General features: G+C 38.8%; 1 protein-coding gene and 1 long non-coding RNA gene across 2 annotated transcripts in view; one reads left to right on the top strand and one right to left on the bottom strand.

Annotated features, from left to right (window-relative positions):
- The window catches only part of CDH9 (cadherin 9), a 103238-nt gene extending 85751 nt beyond the window's left edge, over window positions 1–17487 (bottom strand). The window contains exon 1 of the mRNA XM_067567911.1: window positions 17426–17487. The gene's annotated coding sequence lies outside the window, so the exon portion shown is untranslated. The remainder of the gene's footprint in view (window positions 1–17425) is intronic.
- The window catches only part of LOC137166260 (uncharacterized), a 201586-nt gene extending 175898 nt beyond the window's left edge, over window positions 1–25688 (top strand). Inside the window, exons 4-5 of the long non-coding RNA XR_010923606.1 lie at window positions 6495–6587; window positions 24925–25688. This is a non-coding gene — a long non-coding RNA (uncharacterized lncRNA). The remainder of the gene's footprint in view (window positions 1–6494; window positions 6588–24924) is intronic.
- Window positions 25689–25912: the final 224 nt, after the last annotated feature.

Here is a 25912-nt window from a genome sequence, read left to right as displayed (position 1 = left end):
AAGATTACATTATTGACCACCATTAAGTCATCATTAAATGATCATGATTATCACTAGAAATTCTTATTTCTTTCTTTGCTTTCGGCTATCCCTCAGGTATCATCCTTTTGAGAACTTCTACTTCTGAAAGTTTTGGGGAAGGAAATAAGCAAGTACGTTTTGAATAATGGCTTATAGGTGTTTATGTTCACATTGTAACTCTTATTGTATGGCTAATGTGCTTTATCTGAAACTTTCCTCTTTTGGATGCTCTTCTCTGTTGATAGCCACAAAAGCTCTCTTTTTTTAGTGCTATTTTGCTCCTTTGTATGTAGGTATTTTTTTCCTGTTATTCAATATTACATGACCCCAGTCATTTTTTTCACTGACTGATTCATAACTTTAAATTCACCATGTATATTAACTCCTGAAGAACTTGGTCATTCAGTGTAACTAGATCTTTTCACCATTGGTGGAGTAATAACTGGGATTTCCTCATAATTTAAATAAATCTGGAATATGGCTTTGGTGCAACTGATTTAATCAAACAAATCTTCAAATTATTCTAGTTTATTACTTTTATTATGATTATCAGAGATAAAGACCTGCATTATACATTTAATCACTCATAATGTTTTACAATTTTTAATCTCTAATACAGGCTGTTACCAAAGTCACAATAGTAAAACCAAGTGGTCTCCCTATGGATTTTTATATTCACTTCACACTCGATAATGATTATCCCAATTACTAGCAATTTCACTCCGAAGTAAATTGCTAAAATTTTACTTTTGTTTTCTCTACCTCAGCCTTATTCCTGATTTTCTGGTATATTTTTTCTGGCAACACATTATCTTGGGCCCCGATATCAAGTTTAACAGTGACAGGAGCTTCATACTGTTCCAGCATTCTTTTCTTTTCTTTCCCATATAATTGACAAAGGACACTCTTTCAATAATCAGTTATTCTAATGCTGCATTTCTATTTTCATTTTTAAAAATACACTTTACTTGCTTTGAACATTTTTGCAAAATAATGTGTTTTATCATGTGTGCAGATTTTTCTGATATGCAGAACTTGTAGGGTCTTTTTAAAGCCCATTAAAGTCAGTGGAAAGCCACCTATTGACATCAGTGTTTTTTGGGTTGGAACCTTATTGTATTTGTGTAATTTTCAATACAGTGTCTTCCTTTACCTAGCGTTAACTGCTCCCTGTCTCGATGTATCTTTTAATGATGATGTATTTTTTGAACAACACTCACATCAGTGGATTCATTGTCCAGCTACATCTAAAGAAGGACAGGAGACACTTGATATGGTTTTAATCAGGCTGTAACTTTATTATTAGATTGCTGGGGCTACCCAGCAGATAAAAGTATACATTGTAGGTAACCCCATGATCATTCAATATCTACTTGGGGGGCTTTCCTCCACTTTTCCATCCAGATCCCCCAGCCAAACTATTGCTAGAACCTTATCATACCCCCTTTGAACGGGGATTAAGGTGTGCTATAAAGAAGAGAGCCTGGCTCCCTGCTGTGCCGGTCATAGGAGCCTAGAACACCCGCCCCCGCCCCGCCCCGCCCCACTCCTTTAACAAACCCTTCTTTTTTTAAGTCCTTTACCAAAGCATTTATCTGGTCATTGTATCCCTTCTGTAACAGGATGCTATCAGCAGCACCTTAATCACTGGCATTGCTGAAACCTGGAGATGGCTGCAGGCCCAGCTGAGGGCCATTATGCATTGTCTGGTGGGGGATTGTGAGCACCTGGGTGACAATCACTGATTAAACTGGGTAATAGGAGAATATAAGGAGAGGAAACAGGCAGCAAAGTCAGTCTGGGAGGGAGCTTAAGAGGAGTTCAGAAGGAAGCTCAAATAGTGAGCCTGAGCTGGAGAGTAAAAACTGCTAGGAAGCCTTTTCTTCCTATAAGCCTGTGTTGCCTGTTAGTGTGACAGGAGAGTGAAACAAATGTACACCTTGGTGAAAGATAAAAAGCCCAGTATCTGTTTATGATTATGGAACCCCCTGAACTGGCCAGGCAGTGAGATTCACCACATAGTGATGGAGAGGCCCTGTGACACCTTCCCACTGCAGGAGTACCTACCCCACAGATGCAGGACATCTGCCCCACACTCACATAATGAGTTGTGATATCATGGCCCAAGTCCCTTCTCTACTCACTATAACAAAGCCCTCCCTGAACCCGCTATGGAGAAGGTGGGTGGAAAAAAATCCACTCCACTTAGGTGGTGAGGGAAAAATTCCTTCCCAACCCCGCAAGAAAGGAGCGGCTAGCAGGTTCTGACCAAATCTGATATTTTGCAACCTCCCAAGTGGAGGGGAGGTGAGTGCTGATCTGGGAAAAAGGGCCTTTTCCTCAACTCCCCAGCCCTTCTGGAACCTGGAGGATGAGTTAGCATCTCCAGGCCGACCCATTCCTCTTTTGCAACAGCATCTGAGTGTTAATCCCACCCACCACCTCTCCTGCCCATAAAGCACTATTCCCCTTCCCCTGGCAAACCGGACAACGCCCCCCCTCCCCTGCTTGAGATACAGTGAAGTCATTTTCTTCTTTGTTCATCAAGGTTTTTATTTGTGATATATTAATTTATGTGACTTTTCAAATATTAAGGGTTTAAATCATTGCGAAATCTAGATCTCTCAACAATCTCTCCTTCCAGCGGGAGTTATTAATACTACAAATTATTTTGTTTTGGTTTTTTATCAGAGATCTGTTAGGCTTCCAAATTCACATATTTTATTTTTAGTTTCTGCTCATGTGTATCTATTGTCTTGCCTTGTTGCTGTATGCAAGTACAGCTGATTACTTTTACATGCTATATTTTTTTCTTAGAGTACTGTATTTGTGACGTTTTGTAAAGCCACATCCAGATTATTTCTTGCAACCTCAGTTTGAAAATTGAACGTGCTATAACTTCCCTGCTCCTTCTTCCACCATATACAGGACCAATGAATTCTTAAACCTCTCTGAATTTTCCTCTTACTCACTAGTCCTTCAGTAAATCAGTATTTGAACTTCTTTCTTTATTCAGCATCATCCTTGTGAGGTTTAATTTCCAAGAAGCATTTAGTTGTTCCATTTTATTCGAGAAAATATGGGTGGCTGAAAGGGGACATGTTTAATTGTCTAATCAGCTATTAGTCAAGGTGGCCAGTATTTGCCATATAGATATTGTACAAATTAATGTTTTGTTTTGTTGTGTGACCTTGGGCAAGTAACTCAGTCTTCCTGGGTGAAATTCACTTCACCTGCACAGAGCCTGAGTGATTGAGCGCTGTGTGGGTGGCATGTGCAAGGGCTGGAGACCTAAAATCCAAACCACCTAACTTTGGGCCTGGCTGCCAGGCTGCTATGCACCTCCCCTCTGTTCTGCTACAGCTGCTATTCCATCCTATGGGCTATAATACCAGTCACCCACCCTGCACCCCATTTGCACATTGTCTTAAGGATATTTCATCAATATCAGCCCTCTGCTTCTTAGGTGAATTTTACTCTTTATGTCTCATTTTTGGCTTCATCCAAAGCTCCAAGAAATCAATGGGAATCTTTCAATTGATTTCAATAGGCTTTGGCTCAGGTCCTTTATCCTCATTAGTAAGGAGGAGAGGATGATAATGTGTACTACTGTAAACAGGCCTGATCCAAAGTCTATTGAAGTCCCTGGAAAGAACTCTTTAGAAATCACTGGGCTTTGGACCTGGCCTTAAGTGCATTATTATTATTTATCTTTTGCCAGTTGCTAATACTGTACTGTTACCATAAAACACTTTTAAATGTAACATTCTACCATGTTACAAACTTTTAAAGATATCAGTTTACTTGAAGTAATGTGGAATGTACTATCTTTCAAATTTGATCACCGTGCGATGAGACCATATCATTATAATGATATCCAGTACAATGAAGTGATACTGTTTTTCTGATGAAAATTACTCTTTTGTTTTCAAAATGTAGTTCTACAATTTCTCTTTCCCGCTGTGATTTCAATGTCCTTATTCCGTAGTTATTCGGGCAAACCTCCCATTGAGTTGAAAGGGTATTTTTTCTGGACAAAGCATAACGACTGTAGGATTTGGCCCTATTTGTACATTTCTGTGGAAACAGTGAGTAACAGCAAATGTGTTATCAAAATGTGATAACATATTTCTACCTCTCAGATTCTTATAGTAGGCTTGATTTTGTGCCAACTGAAATCAACGCAAAACTTCTATAGATTTCAGTGGTGCAGAATGATGTCACACACAGCTAATAAAAATGATTCTTGATCTTAACTCTTTACATGTTTTGTCATTATGTGTGGATTTCATCCTGCCATTTAAATCTAGGAGTTAGCTGCCTATGTTGCATTTGTGCTTTCCCCCTTACAGTTAGTGAGATGTAGCAAAACTATTTTTGACCATCTCTATTTTGAATTAAAGCCTCCGCTCTTAGGGCCTTTCCACAACCCCACCCTCATTTGTTGTCACTGATTTTCTCAGCAATCAATACAGGTACACTTAGGCAGCTCCAAGTGTCAGCTACTAGAAAGTGTTACCTCAGATATGTGAAAATACTAAGGGCCTAACTCTGATTTCCTATTACTGTGGTGGAGTTGCCACATGGAGAACACCTGCCATATCTCAGGGCTTCAGCCCTGCAGGGAGGGGGAGATCTCAGGGCATCAGATTTACGCCATTCTAGCAGAAATGGGCTCTTTGGTTTTATTTCCCAATGTATAAAAATCAATTACTTTTGATTTCAAGAAAGGGCAATGATTTTTATATTAGAGGATTAGAATAACATTATTTTTCACCAGCCAGTTATTCTCAGTGAGGATAAATGTCACATGGTAGAAGCTTGCTAATCTACACTTTGATAAGCCGTGCTCTTTATAACGAAAAGCCTGGTGATCCTTCCCCTGCATACACACACACACCTCCACCTCTCAGCAAAGATTTAATAGCAGATGCTATAATTATGTTTCGTATTGCTAAGACTTCACTATTTTTACAAAATAGGCTTTCTAAGCCATACATGCCTATTCCTAAATGGCACAATATTTAGGCAATATACTGAGCGAAGAGGAATTCAGTAAAGCGCAGTCCCTCCCTGAGTTCCTGGATATGTAGGGTTTGTATGTACAGCCAAATCCCCATTGTGCATGTAGCCTACTGTGTGTGTGTGGGGGGGGGGGGGGGAGGGGGGAGGCTGACAGGCATAGGCATGGGGTTGTGTGCCCTCCCTGGTGTATACAAAGGACCAGTCCCTGTGAGAAACTGAACAAAGTATATTTTCTATAGCAGGGGTGGTCAAACTGCGGCTCAAGAGCTACATGCGGCTCTTTTACAATTAAAGTGCGGCTTGCCGAGTCCCTCATGTCCCTCCTTCCCCTGCAGTCTCCACATACTGGGGTGGGGAGCTTGTGACTTCTACCTTGCAGTGGGGTGGTGGGGCTAGAGGCTTCTGCCCAGCTGGGAGGGGAATCTCGGGGCTTCAGCACCATGGGACACATCTGCTGTGGCTCAGGGCTTCAGCCCTGCAGGGAAGGGGGAATCTCAGGGCATCAGCAGGAGTGTGGGCAGAAGCCCCGAGCCCTGCCACAGGGCTGAAGTCCCGAGGACCAGCAGGTACATCCTGGCTTTCGAACTTCTGAAGATTGTTGTATGCAGCTCAGAGGGTCAGTAAGTTTGGCCACTCCTGGTCTATAGAGAGCGCGACTCTTCACTCTGATGTCAGTTTATTCTCCTCACTGACATTTTCTTTTAATGATTTTTTTTAATGTATGGATGCACTTCTATTTAACCTTTGCATTCTTTTTTATTTAGTTTTATTTGGATTTGTTTTACAAATAGTTTTAGAGAATGTTAAGCAGATGAACAGTGAACATCTGCTCACAAAAAGGTGCCGAGCAATGAAAGTCAACAACTGTTGTTTACTGAATTTTGAAAGACATAAGCAGAGGGCTTCAGGAGCTTTTGCTAGACTTTATGAATATGGTAGTAGGTGAAATCTCATCATTTCCACTATCAGGCACAGTAATTTACAATGAGAAATAATGAGATTCCACCTTGGAAAAAGAATTATGCAGTTTTATATATTCTACTATTCTTCCAAAGAGAAATTTTGCCATATTTGCAGAACTGTCACTATTTTTGAAGCAAAAATTGCTCCTTTTTATTTGCTTATAGCAATAACAATCTGCTTTTGTGTAGAAGACTGAAAAATTGGGGTGAGACCATAAACAAATTGATTTTCTGTGAAACTGCTGAACATATCCTGTTTACAGAAAGATGGGGGTTTGAGGGCTTGTGAGATGGGGGCATGTATATGCACAATTCTGATAACTACTTCTGAAGCATTCTGCCTCCTGTATTCATTCATACATTCATAAAAATGTTTTTTATATCTTTGACAGAGGAATGGCACATAAGAATATAACTATTGGTAAATGCAGATGGTAGTGGATAGTTCTTTATTATTAATGCCTATAATCCTCTATTTATCCGCAGAATTAGAAATAGTATAACATGGATAACAGCCTTAACAGCTTCCTACACAATCCAGCATGCCTCAATCTTCATCTGCGTGGACCAGCTTTAGAGGTAAGAGAGCATGCCTATTCATGTTTTGAGCTCTGCTGATATTCCCACAGCCTAGTGATGTGTTTTGTCATGGAAACATTTGTCAAGTAGGAACACAACTAACGTCGCCTCCCTTGTTTTTATTACCAACAAAATCTAATTGAAATTAATTGGGAGGGATTAGAAAAAAATAAAATAACATAGTTAAAAAAAACCTTTCCATAGGTTACTAGACTCCCTCCCTTCTTCCCTTGAGCACTGAAAGATTAGAGGTTGTATTGGTCATTTGGTCAAACCTGTATTCCAATTTTAAAAGGGCATTTCAGATGAAGGCAATAGACTGGTCATTCACCTCCAGAAGAGACCATGTTGCCTGAGTGGTCCCTTGAGGAGAAGAAGTGAAACAAACCCACCCGTTCTCCCCATGAAGATGAGGGTGTTCTCGTTTCTTCAGATAGGGGTTTAGCAAGCACCTGGTATTGGGAGAGAGTTGTATGGGATTGGAGAATTAATGGATGCTTATCTCTGAAACTTTTCAGTCCCATTCAAGTTGCATCATAGTTCTTTTGAGCCTGAGTCACTGGCACCTCTCCCAGGAAATAGAAGATTTAGAACTAACCTATTGGCTGGAGTAGATGATATGCTCGGTTTAGTGAGTCAGGGTATATGGTAGTTCAATCTGATTATTGATCAGGTGATGTGGCATAATGGATACAGCACCGGTCTGGCAATCAGGAGAGCTGGGTTCCAGTTCCAGCTCTAGCACTGGTCTGCTGGATGATTTTTGACAAGTCACCTCTGTGAGTTAGTTTTTGTGATGGTGGTTCCCAGAATTGTAAGCCACTCTGTCACCGCCCCAGCAAGTAAAAGCTTTGCTGTTTCTCAGCTAGGTGTCTGCTCCCTGACACAGTCTTGTCTGCCTTGCCAGCAAAGTCTTCAGGACTCTGTCCATTCTAACCTTGTCTAGAAGATAACAGTCAGTGAACTCCAATTCACGAATTCCCCAGAAATCTGTTTGCAGTGCTAAGCCCCGTGTGATGGTAGCACGCACAAAACCTTATCAAACTTGCAGAACCCTTAAAGATACTGTATACAGCAGTTTATTAACTGGGATTGATAAACCTTCCACTTCAAACAAAACATTGAGCTGGTTTATCATGAAAGTAAAACAATCTCATTAACAAAAGGGGCACAGAATTAAGTGATACCCAATAGAAAAAAAAAGATAAAAATTATTACAAGCAAACAAAAGTCAAACATGCTTCTAAGACTAAAACTTTACTTATGCAGCTATAGTTGTTCTTCAAGATGGTTTACTTAAAGCTATTTTGCCAGCCTGGCTGGATGTTCCAGCCAGTATCCACCCTTACAGAATCAAAGTGCTGGTCTCTTTCTTCCCTCAAGAGATAGCTAATTTAGGGAGTTTGTGCATGATCTTTCTCTCTCTTTTTCTCTCTTTTTATACTCCAGTAAATTTTAAAATTTATTCTTCTGAATGGTCTACCCAGATAATATTCCTTTTCTCTGTGGATACTATGGTGTCTCATGTAGACTCCATGCTGGTTCCTCCCCAGCTGGTGATTTTTTTACATTGCAAATGATCTTTTCCTACAACTTCCAATGCAAACAAATAGCCCATTGAATTTGGCCAGACCTATTGACCTCTTTCATTTGGCTGGAGAAAATGTGATTATCAGCTCCCCCAGATGTGCCTGGCTTAAACACATTTTAGTCTCATATTTCCAGCACATCTGTGAAGTTCTTTGTGGGTTAACCATGAATACATCACACAGGAATATTAATGATCAGCGAATTATTAGTTTACAAATTATACACATTTTGGGTAAAAATCATGAAAACAGTGTGCCTTCTGGCACTGAGGAACTCTTAGGAACACAGTTTTCCCATCCATGAGGTGCAGATCGTGATTCTGACCACCTTTGTAAAGTGCTTTGAGATCTACTGATGAAAAAAGCTCTATAAGAGCTAGGTATTATTATTGACTGTTTTATTAATCTTTTAAAGTTTCTCCTTCCGCATTGATAGTATGTGCAGAGCAGCTATTTCCCTGGGATTTCCTCTTTGAGACTTATTAGTCTGGCCCTACTGCTCAAGGCTGCACACTTGAGGTAGCTAACAGATTTTTCCCTTAGCCCAAAACATCTCACCTTAGATGATACTGGCTAGAATCTATTCCATAGAGATCTTGTCATGCCAGGGTATTACGATGCAAGTGCATGCATGGTTTACATGCTATGCATAGATTACAAACATATATTTTTACCACAGTCACTGGAAATTCAGGGTTGATTTCTTTCCTACTAGCTGCTCAGGCTGACTAGCATGAAATTTAATTTGTGCTAATCAACTTGAGGTGAGGGGAGCAGAAAATTAATGTGACTCATTTATTTTCCATTTTACAGCAATCTCTCCCTACTTCTATCCCTTAATAGAATATATCTTATATAGTAGCTTTCATACTTTACAAATCAGAGGCTGAAGCACTACTGATTCAAATACTGTGTGGGTAAACTGTGTAACTGTTATGCTTTCAGCAGTGGCTCACTTAGCCCCTGCAATAGTTCAGCATTCCATAGTATTGCACCAAAATCAGGGCTAGATTAAGGTAATCCAGGATGATAGGCACATGACAATTTGAGGCCTCCTGCGACTTCACCCCTGCAGACCCACTCTCAAAATCTTGGAGTGGCAGTAGGATGGTGCCCAATTTCTTTCCTGGTAGGCAGTGGCATGATACTCCCCTGTTCCCTTAGGAAAGTTATCTGGGCCCCTTCTTCACTTGTGAATGGAAGAGGTGGGCCTCTTAGTATTTACTGAAATAACCTGGATGTTTGGTGGGTGAGGAAGGGCTAATGCGCTCTTCTCCTCTTGCCACATGTAGAGTCCCCTGCAGGGACACTGCTGGCAGGGCCCACCAGGGCAGTCAATCTTGGAGATAACACCCTATTGAGATGTGTGGGTCAGTTCACACTTCTCAGAGCTGTTGTTTCAGGCTGTCTGCAGACTAGGCAGACATTACTGCATTAGTTACACTTGGTTCATGTTTTTTTTAAGTTTTTCTTCAAAACCATGAAGCAAGAATTGTACTTTAAAAAAAAAGAAAGGCGAAACTCTCATTTTTCATCATGAGAACCAGGACCTTGGGCTTGGGCCTCTACTGTTTATACCTTAATTCAGCCCCAGTCAAAGTGTAAACTTTGGGCATAAATACTGCTTTTGGTGAAGAATTTAAAACTATGCAGATGCCTATATCACTGTTTTCCAGCTGCTAGGAAGTGCTTAGGATCATCACCATTCACATTTTGTCTTTATAACTTGAGAGCATCACTATCATGATTCTATCATCCATTGCACTGCAGTTTTGCAAGGAGTTAAAGATAGCCAATAACCTGTGCCTGGGGAGCTCTTGGGTAAATTTCACCCTAAAAGTAAATTTACAAACAAATCATTTAAAAATCAATGGGTTTCAGGGAAATCTATTGTTTCTAGAATTAGTGTGTCGATTTAGTCACAAAAAAAATTGAGTAGCATGTGCAGTATGGGGCTGCTAACTAGTGTGTAGGCTCTCTTTGGGAACATATTTGCATTAAAATGTAGACATTAATTTGTTTCATGTAAAAGGGGAAAGTAGAAATGACTAGAGACAATGGTGTTGGCAATGGTTTCCATTCATGTACCAACAGTTTTCAGCCCTGATCTGTAGCAACTTTGATAGTCCACTCCTGAGCCATTCTTTATTTGGATTCATCTTTGAAGAATTACGTCAAATTGTGTAGTATTTTGGTGATGTGCTAATGCCCACTAGTTATTAGGATGTGCCATCAGTCAGGCTCAATCACTGATCTCTAGATGGGAAAGGCTAGTTCACTAATGTGTGTATAGACTGGTGATTATTATGTGATGTAGGACATAGGGGGAGGCAAGACAGACTGTAGTGCTGGTTAGGTTTTGTGGTGATTCTTGAATGGCATATTTGACTTAATGTTAATTAATATTTTAATGAATGACAAAGGGTGCATAGAACTTAGGACAAATATCCTTTTGTTATACTGAATTCCAAATAAATAAAAATGTAGGGCTGACAAGCCCCTTCTCATCTTCCTTTCAATCCTCAGGGATACTTCTGCTTTAATGTGATTATTCAATAATAACAAAAGTTCTTAAATTGTGGTCTTTTGGCCCCTGGTAGGCCATGGAGCACTTGCAGGTGCTTTGTAGAAAGCTGCCTGGTCACATTAAAAGGCAGCTAAAAGTACATTAAATACTTTTGCTGATATTCCTTTGCATGTCGGCAGTTGTGTATTTGCTGAAGAAATGTTGTGACACCGTGGATGGGAAGGAGGTACCTTTGGGATTGTGAATGGAAGGGTAGGTGGTGCCTGAGACAATCTCTGTAATAAAATGTTATCCACACTGTGAAAATGTTTGAGAACCACGGTTTTAAAGTGACATGTGTTCTTTGTCTTGTTAATAATAATGATAATAATAATAGATATCTAGCTGTTATGTTGCACTCTATGCCCATAGAGATGAGTGTTTTACAAAAGAAGTAAACATCATTATCTCCATCTCCCAAAGATGGGGACAAATTTGCACATAGCCTTGCCACTGCCTTGATGTATAACTGGGAATCCACTAGACCACACTGCCTTCTATAGAAAAGATATAAATGTCAGCTAAAAATGTGTCTTAGTCTTGAAATGTGAGGTGTGTCATACAGATTATAAACTCTTTGGGGTAGAGAACCATCTTTTTGTTCTGTGCCTAGCACAATAGTATTTTGCTCAATGACTTGGGGTCCTCCCACAATATAGATTCTAAATAATAATAATAAAATAATAATAATAATAAAGAAGCAGAAATAAACATTAATTTTCTAGCATTTCTGATTTCCTTATGGCCCATATAATCATTGGATTTTTTTATTTTATTTTATGCATAAGGAAATGAAGCTTCGATCTATTGTAGACATTGAAAGAAAGGGGGAAAATATCTTCCCACAGTATGATACATCTTATAACTCCATGGCATAGGATTGCGCAGTATTTTTGCAAGACAGAGGTCATTATAAATAGCCAGATTCTGCTACTCTTTCTTACAGTGAACAGTGTGTTCTCACACAAGTAATTCCATTGGCTTCAATGGGACTACACTGATTACTAAATGCTACTCAATGTGAGTAAGGGCTGCAGAATCTGGTAGAATATTCTGCCTTCAGACAAATTAGATTGTAGAAACCTGCTTCTGAAACAAAAGGTTTTAAAAGAGGCCCTTGGGTAATCCAAGGGCAGATTGATTTCCACAACTTTCATATAAGTGAGAGAGCGAGAGCAAGAGAGTGTGCACATGTGTTGTTTCCTAATTATATCAAGTGGGATATTTGACTTCTCACATTTCGATGAAGAGCAACTTGAATAAGTAAATATATTCACTATCAGACAGAAGTAGCGTTGTAAAATACTAAGGAAATCCATTTTAGTCTGGTGCTTTTACCTGAATTTGATTTCTATCATTCCTTCCATGACATTACCTGAACAATGCTTAGTAAGAATGACAAATTCACCCATGACCTGGGATTACATTGATTCATTACATGTATATGTCACCAATTTATTATCACCTTCTGATCATATCATAACATGTAAATGCTGGATTTTAAATTAATCAAATTTGCTTTCATAATTAGGAATTACGTTTTTTATGTCAAATCAGATATAATGGATGGATTTTTTTTCACCTCCTGATCAAGAGGATATATTGAATGATGGAGGAAGGGGGAAAATGGAAGATATTAATCACACTGATAACTTGATATAAAGATTTTAGAGGCTGATATAAAGCACGTCTTTTTAATTTGCATTTATGAACATTTATAATCTCACACTCAATGATTTATTATTGTTAAGGCATCTCAAAAAAGTGTATTATTCATCAGAAGAAAATGTGGGGTTTTGGATCACTCATTACTTGTGAAATTGATTTTCAATTTCCAGAACTAATAGGGTAAATGAAATATGTCTGTATAGGCTGTCAGATGGCACAGATACAGAGAGAGAGATTTTCAGCTGGTGTAAATTGGTATCAATTGGCTTCAATGGATCTATGATGATTTGTACCAGCTGAGCATTTGCCCCTAAGAGGAATATTGAGAAGTTCTACTAGTATAGTTAATGATGATTTCAATTTCTTTTCTCCCTTTCACTGATGCTTTCAGTGGTGTTAGACTATTGTACAGACTTCAAGATCTCTTTCTGCAATTTGCTTAGGTGAGCCATAAAAAAATATTTTCAGTGTCTGAGAGAAAATTTGGGTCTCTAAATAATGACACTTGTTTCCCCACCCTCTCTTTGAGTAAAGGCTGGGGGGTTAAGATAACCTGGACAATGTTTAATAGCCAACAAATGTACATTCACACATTTGAGCCTAACCTCATCTTTATCATTTCTGAAGTCAGTAGTTTATAAAAACAGAGCCAAGACGATGTTATATTTCTGTGGGACGGGGAAAATTGGGTCTAAAATGAAAGGTGTCCCTTATAATGCTAGATACACTGTTAGCAAAAGGTGCAAAATGTAAATATAGGAAGCTATATTCCACTGGTTTCAGAATACATGCTGTGCCATACATGGGAAGTTGCTGTGCTTTCCTATATTACTACTATAGAAAAATGGTTCGAAATAACAATGGATTTCATAAGAGACTATTTAATAATTCAAGAGCAGATTTTTTTTTTTTTTTTTACTATGGAAAGGCAATTGTGTTGAAATGTATAATATATTAGACTGGAGACCCTGATTGTATTTCTAACTCTGACCTGCTGTGTGACCTTGAGCAAGTCACTTCAGCTGCTCGTGTCTCAGTCACTCATCTGTAAAATGGGGGTAGTGCTACTTATCTTGTTTTGTCAGGCTCCTTGAAATACATGAATGAAAAATGCTATATAAGAGCTAAGTTGTTATAAAAAATATTGTGCTTTTCACCAGTAGATCTTGATGCACTTCACAATCTATATGTATGTATTCTCACAACATCCCTGTGAGTAGGGAAATGTTACTACCCCCATTGTACAGATGGAGAATGGAGGCACAGAAATTTGCTCAAACTGTCAGAGGAAGTCTATGTGACAGAGCAGGGAACTAAACGTGAATTTCCCAAGTTCTAGGCTAGTGTCATAAGCACAGAATCATTCTTCCTCCCTATTATTATTAGCAAATGAGGTATGGCACTCCTTTCTATAAACACATTACATGAAGAGGAGCTCCTGGATTGAACAATTATTTGGTTCTAGAACTTTCTCAGTCTAGAACTTTCTTCTAAGCTGCACTTTATATATGGCATTTTCTATGGGCCTCATCCTCCCTTCATTGAAGTCAGCGATAAAATTCTCATTTAATTCTATGGAATTCCAAGGAGCAGAGTCCATCTCCCGTAGTCATGACATGAACAGTCATCTGATCCAAATGGTTCTCTCTTGTTTAGTCACTCAAGACAAAAATCTAGTGGACTTCTCATGTGAGAGGCCTTTAAAACATTCAATCTTTTTACCATGGTCAATCCCTGAAAGACAACACAATAAACTGGCTTTTACCATACAGCAAAATTTGCTGTCAATTTGATATTTGTTTAAAAGTGAAAGGAACAAGTTATAATACTGCTTGAATGCTTCTCTTGGTATTCTGTTTGTTCAGATTTGTGAGTCATTTCACTTCACTTTATTTCTTCGTTTAGAGGGAATCTGGGATTTAGTCTCACAAAATTACTTTTCATAAACTCTCTCGCGCACACAGAATGTAGTCAGCTTCCTCTCAGACATCCCTATTCATGTTCAAATATTTGCGCTTCTCCAGATACTATTTGCATGTATCACTTGCTGCAAGCCCTAGAAATTCAGAAGGCATTCTGAGAACAGAAGCATGTTTGTGTAGGTTTTTGTTTCAGCAGCATCCTACAGTTAAATAATACATACTGAGGAAACGGAATTAATAGAAATGATATATTTTCTACTATCCCAATTCCAGACTTACTCAGCTGATTTTCCAGGACCACAAGATTTCTTCATGAACTGTGAGAATTTTTATACAATGACTCTTTGAACATGACAGAGTGTTCATTTCCAATAAGGATCTGCCACATCACTGAGCACTTGGCAGAAGCATGATTAGGAAGAAATAAGGACAGGATAGCAGTTCTGTATTTGAAAACAGCTGCTACAGCTTTTGTGTCTTCCTGAAATCAAACCAAAATACCGGAAATAATGTGTCTTTAAGGGTCATTTCACGCCAGGTTGTTGGCAGTATTCCTTAGATGGAACTGAAATTAGTCTACCACATTTCATCTCCTGAACAAACTGATCTTCAGAGGAAATGTTGAACCATATTATTTACCACACCCACATCCTACAGTTTCTGCCAGATGAATACCTGGTGCATGGCTAGGTTTTCAGAAACCATGTCAATTTACAAAGATTTCCAGACACAATCAGATGTTACCAATAAGTTTGGTTCTATTTGTAGCCTTATGAATAAAGTCATAGAAACATCAGAGCTGTTAGTTAAGTAATTACTTTTTATTTGGCACCTAAATTGGGGAAGTAAATTATTCTCATTGGTTGATCTAATTATCACAGAGTATTTCTGCCAACCCCACATAACTAACATTCTGTACAGCATCCTGCTGACAAGCATTCATATGAAAACAATGTGCTGTTATCCTGAATTCTGGATCACTGGAATTTCAGTCCTTGCTCATAATGCCAATTCACCCGACAAGTCAAAAAGCTTCTATACAGAAAACATGAAGGACTCTTAACATAAACTACATAGAAAAAAAAATATGATTTCTTCACACTGTATTTTGTCTTTCTAGTTCTTTTTGTACTTATATAATGCACATTGCATTTTATGTAATATATTTGTTGATATTAATATTCCTATTTATATCCTTTTTCAAAATAATAATGGTTATGCCTTCATGCACCCAAATATATAACAATTAACTGTGATTACTGAAAGATTTGTCTAGTCCAAAAATATTAAGAAAAAAGAAAGACATGACAACTATATTAGGTACAACTTTGGCTGTATACAGTACTAAACAGATACACTTTTCTCATTTACGATTAACATCTTTTCAGGTGTTAATGTTAACATTTTAACATCTTTGCTTCTGTTATGATTGTTTGACTGTATAACCTGACTGTTCATGTAAACTTTTCATGTTATTGCTAATAAATCATTACATTAGCTGACAATATACTAAGCAATCCCACCTTAAATCCAAATGACTAGATTATTAATCCACTTTACAGTGCCATATATTGAAGTGCCATATCTCCATGGATAGCAGCAAATGCACATTTTTTAAATTTACTATATTCCCCCTATGAGGTTCTAAATAGCCACAAGAAAATATAAGTAACAAGGTCTAAATGTTAAATTGTATATCTATTCATGTTGAAAATGTAATTAATATCACTTATAGTAAAAAATGTGCTTGGAAGCAAAGATTATAAAAAAAACCTCTCCTCAAAAAACTTCACTACTATGACCAGTATCTTTACTAGGGAAGATGTTTCACCCTACTAACTAAGCTATTTTAAGTGTTATGCTTGAAGAAAACTCACTGATGTTTTACTTCTAGTGCATGACTTACCCATGCCATAAGAAACTTGAACTAAAGTACATTGCTTTAGAGTATGATTCTGCACGTATTCAAGTCAATTGGAGTTTTGCTATTGACTTCACTAGAAGCAGGATTGGACTCCTGGCTGTAAGCTTGTCTGTTGCAAAAGGAAATTATCTTAAAAGAACTCCTATTCTATTATCCTGACTCATTATTTAAAACTGTCTGCAAGAGGATGAATTGCTACAGTATGCACACTGCCATACAACTGCAAGGAATATCGATTTTCTTAACATTGGTATTCATCATTTTTGGTCTGAGACTTTTATGCTCACTGAAATTGAATTGATATGATTGCATGTTTCTTGTCTGTGTAAAAAATGCTGTTTATCAAATAATTGCATTCTGCAGGTTATTTTGAAATCAAAATATCAATTTTGCCTTTCATTCTTTCTGCCTTGTTTCCATCCAGTTTGTTGTTTCTAAATATCAGGTTGGCTAGGTAGTCAGTAGCACTTCTGGAAAGTAGCCTTATACTTTAAGCTTGCTGTCTTTGACTTACTGTTCAAAATATCCCAAGGAGCTTTCACCTCTCCATGTCTCTGAATCCTAAGATGACTGTCATTTTAACATACTGTCGTTATTTTTCCTATACCAACTATGTCTAAAATATGTTGTTTTTTCTTTTGCCAGGGATTATTTTCACTCAAATTAATGGCTAAAATCTGCTTCTTGTTTATCCTTTTATCTAGGGTGAATTCTGACTAGATCCTTTCAATAAAAATAGAGGTCAAAGATAGAGAGGCATTGCAGGTAACACTCAGGGGAGGAGAGAGAATACCCTATATAAAAATGTTAAGATAGATTGTTGAAGTACAAATAAAATAGAACATACTGTAAGTTGACGCTGTCTAATAGCATACAAGTTTCTCAATATACAAAAAAGCAGTCACCCTATATATATTGTAATATTCATGGGAATTAACCATGCATTACAAGTTTTGTGTTTCAACTTTCAATAGTCTATTACAACCTTTTTTTAACAACTGCTTAAAATCCCCCCCATTTGTTCCATAAATAAATAAATAAATAAAGCAAACCAAAACAGAAAAGGTAACGATCAAGAATCATTACTGCTTTGAGCAACTTCTTTTAAAGAAAAGTTTCCACTCTTTGAGGCTAGTAATTTCAAGGCAAAAGTAAGTCAATCCTCTTACCTTATTCACCAGTGTAAGTGATCTAGCTTTGCTCAGTGCTGCTTCTCTGCCTCTTTTCCCTCTGCTGCCTGTTACAGTATCTCCACTGCTGGATGTACTTGCATCTAACTGGGACTCCCTCTCTCCCAGCATCACTTTTAACTCAGGCAGGCAGGGAGCTGAAGCCAAAGGGACTCTCTATCTGATTGGTTTCCATTCAGTGCCCCTGATTAATAAGAAACGTCCCTAACACAGAGAGATATTGCTGCTGACAGAGCCGCAGTGCTCAACATGAGAAGGTTTGGGGCTAGGGGGAGTGCAGGCTTTACCAGACACACAGTGATTTGCAAGTGAATGCAGTGGGAGGGTACAGAGAGGAGGGCTTTGTCAAGGACCCCCTTATGATAGAATGAACCTCTGGGTTTGAAGTCTCATTTAATCAGCCCAGTTTAATCTGTTTTCAATTTTAATAATAAAGGTGAAGTCATGTCTGTAACCTGTAAATCATCTGGAGAAAAGATTTACTCTCGTTATCTATCGCTGTGATTCAATGCTATTTAGGCACACGCTGTCACTGAAGAATTCGATATTACCCTGTGCCAGTGCAGCGACAAAAGATTTTAAGTTGAAAAAAGGAAAAGGTGCAGAAAATAAGATTCCCCCCATGCTTCCCTGAATTTACAGCGTTTGATTTATTTACAAAGATTAGTAAATGATGGGGATGTTATTGTACCTCAAAATGCACATAATGCCACATTATTAAAAAGGTTTCATTTGCTATGGTTAACAATTTTAGCACAATTAATTATATATAGTTCTGCTAGGTAATCAGATTTCCTGCTTCATAGTGCAAGCTGATTACCTACAGGGGATAGAAGGAGTCTCTGCTCCCCACTTCTTACCTCCCCCAATGTATAGCACTACACATTTAGCTAGATTTGTTCTGATTGGTTTTCATCTTCAGCTGAAGCATCTGTTATTGGCCATTACAGTAGCAGGATAATGGCCTCAGTGAACCACATATCTGATTAAATATAAATATAAACCGCATCGTTGGGTCCTACCCTTTTTTGCTCTCTGATCTCTTGGGCAGCATGGGGCTGATTCAGCCAGGGACACCTGGGGCTTATTCAGTCACTAGCATAAGTTATGGTAACCATAATACTTGTCGTGACCTCTTAGGGTCTGTTACTGGTCAGGATCATTGGTTTAAAGCATGTGCACACTCCTTCCATGCCTCCAATACACCCTACAATTGGCATTCAGGCGTGGTGTAGTGCACCAGAGGAATATCCAGCTGTCTATGGCACCACTGAAACAGCACAAAGGGGTGAAGTCATAAGCCTATATTCCTACTCTTTGGTTAATTTAGTATTAATGTTTCACATGCAGAGATACAAAAGTACCTCGTATATAAATAGCAACACCAATTCATACTTGTGAAATAGTATTAGGGTTTTTAGTTTGGATATTTGAGGGGGAAAAATTCTGCTCATCACTGCTGAGAAACTTCACTAAAACAAAGAGCAGTGTTAAGATGACAGTACAGAGGAGGATCAGAATATTATACAGGACAAATTTAATGACCTAGAGGACTGGGGTAATAGAAATGAAATGTAGTAGTCCAAAGTGCAAGTGCAAGGGCAGGGTTGGATTAACACCTTCTGTGCCCTATACACAGCAATCTTAAGCAGCCTCCATCCCACCCCACCTACAGCTGACCTTCATTCTTTCCGAGCCAGGGGAAGGGGGTGTGATGAGGGAAAGAAGGGCTGTCCATCTCTGTGGAGGGTGGAGAGATGGGGAGGGAAAGGGGCTGGAATGAGGAACTTGGCCAGCTCCGGACGGGGGGAATATGCTCACCTCTGGGCTCCAGCTTCTAGCCTGACCAGGGGGAAGAACTCAGGGGGTCAGAAGAGGATCAGGGGGCAGGGCCAGAGTTCCGTCACTTATTTGGGGTCCCCAAATTGGCCAAGCTTTGGCCTGGGCAGTAATCTACCACTCTTTAGGCATCCCCTAGAACACCGGTACTTCTAGCCACGTGCCTACTGTGCCTAATTGGAAATCTGGCCCTGACTAAGACATTAATAATAACAATTCCAGTTATAAGCTGAGGGCTAATTGGAGTACAACAGAGTGGTACCCAGTTGTATGACAGAGGAGGAGAAAGACCTGGGTGTATTAAAAGAACACAGAACGAATGTGGGACACCAGTGTGGTGCAGCTGTTTAAAATAAATAAATAAATAAACAAATGCAATCCTATAATGTATCAGGAGAGGTATTTCCAGTAGATATAGGGAAGTACTCATCTATAAGTTACTGGTGGTAAGACCTCTTTTGAAATACTGTATACAGTTCTGGTCACCCATGTTCAGGAAAGATGAATTCAAACTGAATCAGCTGCAGAGAAGGGCTACTAGGATGATCAGGACAATGGAAAGCCTACCTTATGAAAGGACACTGGAAATGCTTGGCTTATTTAGCCTAGCAAAATGAAAGCTGTGAGGGGATATGATTGCTCTCAATAAATACATCAGGGGGTAAACAGCAGGAAGGAGGATGAGCTATTTAAGTTAAAGGACAATGTTGGCACCAGAACAAATGGGTATAGATTGGCCATGAATGTGTGTAACAGAAAGCAGATTTTGGCCTATTATTTTGAAAGTAAAGGTGAAAACAATAATAAGTAGTGTAACTTGACTAAACATGTAGAAAACAAGGGAAGTTTTAATAAGCACTTTTATCTCATGCTGTGTTTCCTGTAATTAACAGTAGAAATACTGAAAAATTATGTGATAGGATTCACATCTTCACCAGTTATGACAGGAAAGTGTGTTCAATCAATAGCAAAGCAGAATAAGACATCTTGGCCCCAATTTGTGGCCATGCACCATGTGCTTTTGATGCTCTACTGGTACAAGCAGCCCTAAGCCTGGTGGCTCCAGCATCTGTGAGATCTTCCTGGTGTAGAAATATGCATGGAGGTGTAGAACCATCATATTGGTTCCTGTGTGATGCCTCTACAGGTTGCCAACATAAGGGACATGTCTGGGAAGGGTAGCCAGGGTTTCTCTTTGCCTCAACAATCTTTATACCTTTTGGGTTGTGATGCTGTAGGATTGAAATCTGACTATTAATATTGCCACTGTTAAAGAATTGCAACAAATCTTGTACACAGTATGTCATGTATGGTATCAATGGAAAAGTTAGTCTATCAAATATGATTATCCAGTTTGTAAGCATGTGTCATCTTTGTTTTTTCTAAAGTTATGAATATTGACTATGTACCAGTATCTCAAATGTGGTTGCTCCGGTGTAACATCCACAAGGTAGTTTGCATCCAGTCTAGCCGGCACATTGTGAAATGACCATTCAAGTTCATGGCCCATTAAAGAACACAATGGACCATAAAAGGAGCATGTCCCCTCCTGGTGAGCCTTCCTGTGGATGCATTAGCTAGAATATGGGTAATGGCTGCTCCTATGAGTTACCAAAACATATAAGGGCATGTGACTTGCTCATGTGACCCTGGACTCCATCTTATGCCTGTAATTTTTCACAAATTAAGACTGAGAGCATTCCCTCCACATGGGAGAAGGTATAAAGGACCCTGGAAGCATCTCCATTTTGCCTCTTTCCTGCTCTGATCTCTGGATTATGAATGTACACTAAAAAGAGCATTCCAATCAATGGACTTGAGGACCTTCTAATCTTTTGGTAGTTACCAAAGACTTTATAAGGCAGTCTGTAACATCACTGCTACAAATCTGATCCAAGAACTTTGTAATGATGATATTTGATTTCTTTGATCATTTTAACTCTCTCCTTTTTCTTTTCTCTTATAAAAAGAACTTTAGATAGTCAATATTAAAGTATTGCAACAGCATGATTATTGGGCAAGATCTGAGTTATATATTGATCTAGCTATGTGGCTGGTCTCTTGGGACCAGAAGAACCCTTTGTTTGATGAAACTGGTTTTCAATAACTACTCATCATGAAGTCTAGTGTCTGAGTGGTGAAACAAGGGCTGGGATGCCTACGGAGACTGCAGTTTAGACTTCTTGTTAACCGGTGTGGTGAGGCAGAAGTTGACTTTTGTTACTGGCTTGTTATGTCTTATGTAAGAATGATCACCAGTTTGGGGTGAGTCTACCCTTTTTCTGAGCAGTTTGTCCTGAACCTTGCATTCTCAGCTGTGACCCACTGAAACATGGTGATGGGGGAATACTAACCTGTTCTAGGAGACTAGCCTCATGCCAAAAAGCCCCAAGGGATATCTGCACCCTCCTCCCATTCAACTGCACAAAGTGCTCCTCAGCCTTAGCTGAGGATCTAGCATCTTGTCTAAAGACAGCCACAGCCCAAATCAATAACAAGAACACAGTGCTCAACTGGGAAAGGCTGGTTCTCCAATGGTGCCATACATAAGCTCTGAATAAAACAAACAACCTTGTTTATGTTACACATCAGAATGCCTGTTTTCTCTCATATATTTATATTATATTTCAATATATAGCAAAATAACTCTTTGGGGGAAAAAAACTGTACACTCACCAACAATAGACAATTCTAATACAAACACCATACCATGATGATACACATGCTAAAAAGCTTTATTAAATATACCATAAGGGGGATAAGCGTAAATCAAGAAGACAAGAAGGCAAAGGTATGTTGGAGGACTTTCATATTGGTATAGAAGAAGGAGCTAGTATGAGTGGAATCTATGTGAGCACTATAACTTGTTGAAGGATACCCCATGAGGCAGAAAAAAAAATAGGTTTCTCCTTAGAAGAGTAGTCAGAGGCAATAGATATGGGAAAGTAGAAAGTGTACCAAAGGATGCAGCAGGATTTGTTTTGATTTCAAGCCAGGCTGTATTTCACAGAAGTTGCTTTGGGAAGCATTTCTGGAATCAAGCCTTTTTTTTTCCTTATTCTTTTTAAATAGAAAGCATACTGAGCTTTGTTTGCTGGAGTCCGTAGCAAGAACTCATAATAAGCCTAGTCCTATGATGTTCTGAGCACCTTCTAAGTTCAGTGGGAGTGGAGAGTACTCAGCACCTTGCAGAATCAGGCTATCTACTGTGTTAAATAGGTTTGCGTTCAATCATTTTTTACACCTAATTTATTTATCTCTGAGCATATTGTTTACATTTACTTGTTTAGGCAAATCTAAATTCAAATTAATGCACCAATTTTACATTTACTGCCAAACACACAGGATACCAGAATGGCCTTATTGCAAGGTTTCATTTGCGATTTTCATCTGAGCAGCAGAGAAAATCTTGGCTGTTTCAGCTACAAGAAGACCACATCCCTTTAGGATTTGCCATGATGAAGATGAAATGCAAACAATTTTTAAAAGGGAAGCACCTATTTTAATCCATAATGTATCCCAGTTACCACCAATTGCTAGATCACTCCCTTCTGTGTAGAAAGCCATAGAGGGGAACAGTGGGACACACGATGACCTTGAAACTCCACAGTATTTACTTCAGCTTCCCCTCTGATATGCTGGATGGGATAGCCCATGGGGAGACAGTGTCCATGGTTCCGCCTTTCCACAGTAATCCTGAGAGCTGTTGGGAAAATCAGGCTCAGTTTTGCTAGTATCATTTTCCCATATATAGGTTGCAGTTCATGAACTTTTCAATAGGTTCAGTGTTAGAGATGTTGTATAAGGTGGCTCTAATGTTCCTCTCTTCCGGAAAAAAGTCTCAGAAAAGTCTGGGAATGGAACAATCAAGAAGTACTTGAATAACAGAATCTTCTTCAGACTTACAAGAGCAACAAGCATTGTACGTTTCAACCAAAGTCCATAAGCTTCTGTGAAGCATAAATAAATCAGATTGAGTTATCGCCACTAATTTAAAAGTTGCATGTAAGCTATTCCATATAGTCTTCTAGTCAATCATATCAACAGAAAACAATTAACTCCTCTCCCAACTTTTCTCCAAGCCTCCCGGTCTCGTGCTGTGAAAGACATTAAGTGATTTATAAATTAAAGAGAACACGACTTCTCCCTCTGTAAGACTGACAGAAGGCTGCTAAATCAGACCCGACAAGCACTTGATTTTGGCTGACCCTCTGTATGGTACTCAAGGGGTGGCCAAAAAAAGAGAAAATAAGAAACTTCCTGATCCCTTTGCACTCCTGTGCAAAAAGCAACCACCATTCCAGTCTGAATGGAAGTTACAGTACTGAAACTGGCTAGAAATTCCTCAAAGTAGCATGCTGGGATGGAGAGAAAGCAGGAGCAAAGGTAAGAATAATTACCTAATTCTTACCATCTTCCCATCAGATCATGGTAAGAATAATTACTTAACATTAGAAAAGTACCATGCAACATTTACCAGTTAAAACAGAGCAAACATAAAATGTAAAGCCCACAAAATAACATGCCACCGGCCAGCTGGTGTCAGCCTCATAGGTCTACAACTTCAAAGTAACTTTGCAAAGTAACTTTGCTCACCCATTTTCACCTCGTACTCAATGGTCGTCATTAGGTCTCAAGTACCAGACTCCACCTCCCCCATTGTTCTCAATGCACCTGGATACCTATAAGATACCTCTGTGTTACCTATTTTCTATATTACTGCATCTGAAGAAGAGAGCTAAGTCTCTCAAAAGCTAATGTCTTCAAATATTAAATTTGTTAGTCTTTAAAGTGACACAGAACTCGCGTTGTCCTAGTTTCATTAAAGCTGGATATAATTAGTGCCATTTTATCCCCTGACCTTAGGCACCATCAGAAGAGAAAACTGTAAAGACACTTGCTCCTGCTATAGGCTGAAACAACTTCATTAAAATGTTATTTGACATGTAGAACATAGTTAATAACATAATTTGGTTTGGGGATTCTAAATCCATTCTCTACTCCAACAAGTTTCATTTGCCTAATATTAAGGGCATAGTAGGGAGGAACTGTGTAGATAGCAAAAGTCCTAGGAAGCCCAGCACAGTATGTACACAGTATGTAACTTCTGCCTGCTCTGCTCATTGGAACCAAATGGTTTGTATCCAAGTTAGGTGAAGCACAGTTTTGTATATCCCACTACAGGACCAGGTCGTCCTGGGTATTAGTTAAATATATTGACTATAGAACCGAGGACCAGATTTAAAGAAGTAAAGATGCAGATAGGTACGTAGTGCGATTTAGAAAAGTCAATAGGAATTAGTCACCCAACTTACTTAGGCATCTTTTGTAAACTCCACTAGATGCCTGTCTGTGCCTTTAGGCTCCTAAATACCTTTGAAAATCTGGTTCAGAGTCCTTATATTGAGGAATGGAAGAATCTGTTCAAATTTAATTGAATCTGATAACAAGGTTTTTAGCGAGTCAAGATGGGTGAGGTAATATCTTTTATTGGAGCAGCGTCTGTTGGTGAGAGAGACAAGCTTTCGAGCTTACCTCACCCACCTTGTATCTCTATCCTGGGACTGACATGGCAACAACAACATTACATACATAAGGTTTTTAGAAGTTTCTCTAAATCTTTTTTTTTTTTTTTTCAGTTGGGATGAGCTTTTGAGAACACATACAAAAACTTTCATCTGCCGTTGCTTCATAGCTTTGATCTTGAAAATCTTCCCTTGGTGTATGTCAAGTAACAATGGTAAAGATTTGCAGGAAAAAAATGTTGTCATCTGATACTGAACAAGGAACTTTATCCAAATAAAGGAAACAGTATTATTCCTAAAGCAACTTTTTCTTTGTCTCTCTGCTTCACTGCAGAGCTTCTGGGCCTGATTTTGCTATGCTTTGTACAAAATGCTTATTAAATGTTACCAAATCAGAATAATAGCATTTTACACCCACTTTGCTTAGGGGGAAATATCTACACAAGATGCAAGCTAGTGGGGAATCGGGCCCTCTGTCTAGAACCTTCCCAGTCCTCTCCTGTCTGGCTTCCTGTAAAAGATGTAAAGAATCAATACAGATATATCATCTTCCCATTGTACAATTCTGTTTTGTTTCACTCCCATTGCAAGTGCAACTTCTGTATGCCAGTAAGAAGATTAGTTAGATGAAGTCCTCTGCCCTGCAGTGGTAGTATATGCCATGCCCCCTGTTAAATTGCTTCCTTACTGAGTATTGCCCATCCGGTGATTTTATTGTGCGTCCTATGGCATTTGGAGTTTTTCTTAAAGTCCCTGCTCGTGTGGACAAATGATTATGTGAAAATCTTATTTTTCGTTTTTTTAAAGTAAGTTCCTAGTCTTTGTGGTTGTGAAGAAAAGCTGGAAAATGTGATCCAAATGAACCCAACAGGCTCAAAAATCAGAAGGCAAATAAAAAGATGCTTTATTATTTGTTTAAAATATTTTGGTTTTTAAGCCAACCTCATGATGTTTTGGGCCCTAATTCCTGATTTTTGAATGCTTGGGGTTGACAGTACTGTTTATTTGCAGCTCTGAAGGGTAGAAAAAAGTGAAACATGGATAGAGAATGAGTGTGTCTGAGGACACATAGGTCTATGGGTTATGCTATTACAACACTTGA

Source organism: Emydura macquarii, unplaced genomic scaffold (assembly GCF_026122565.2).
Source record: "Emydura macquarii macquarii isolate MOO-44397 ecotype Brisbane River unplaced genomic scaffold, CSIRO-AGI_Emac_v2 contig_2825, whole genome shotgun sequence".
NCBI lineage: Eukaryota > Metazoa > Chordata > Testudines > Chelidae > Emydura > Emydura macquarii.
Note: the sequence above shows the minus strand (reverse complement) of the source record. Positions and strands in the feature narration are given on the sequence as shown.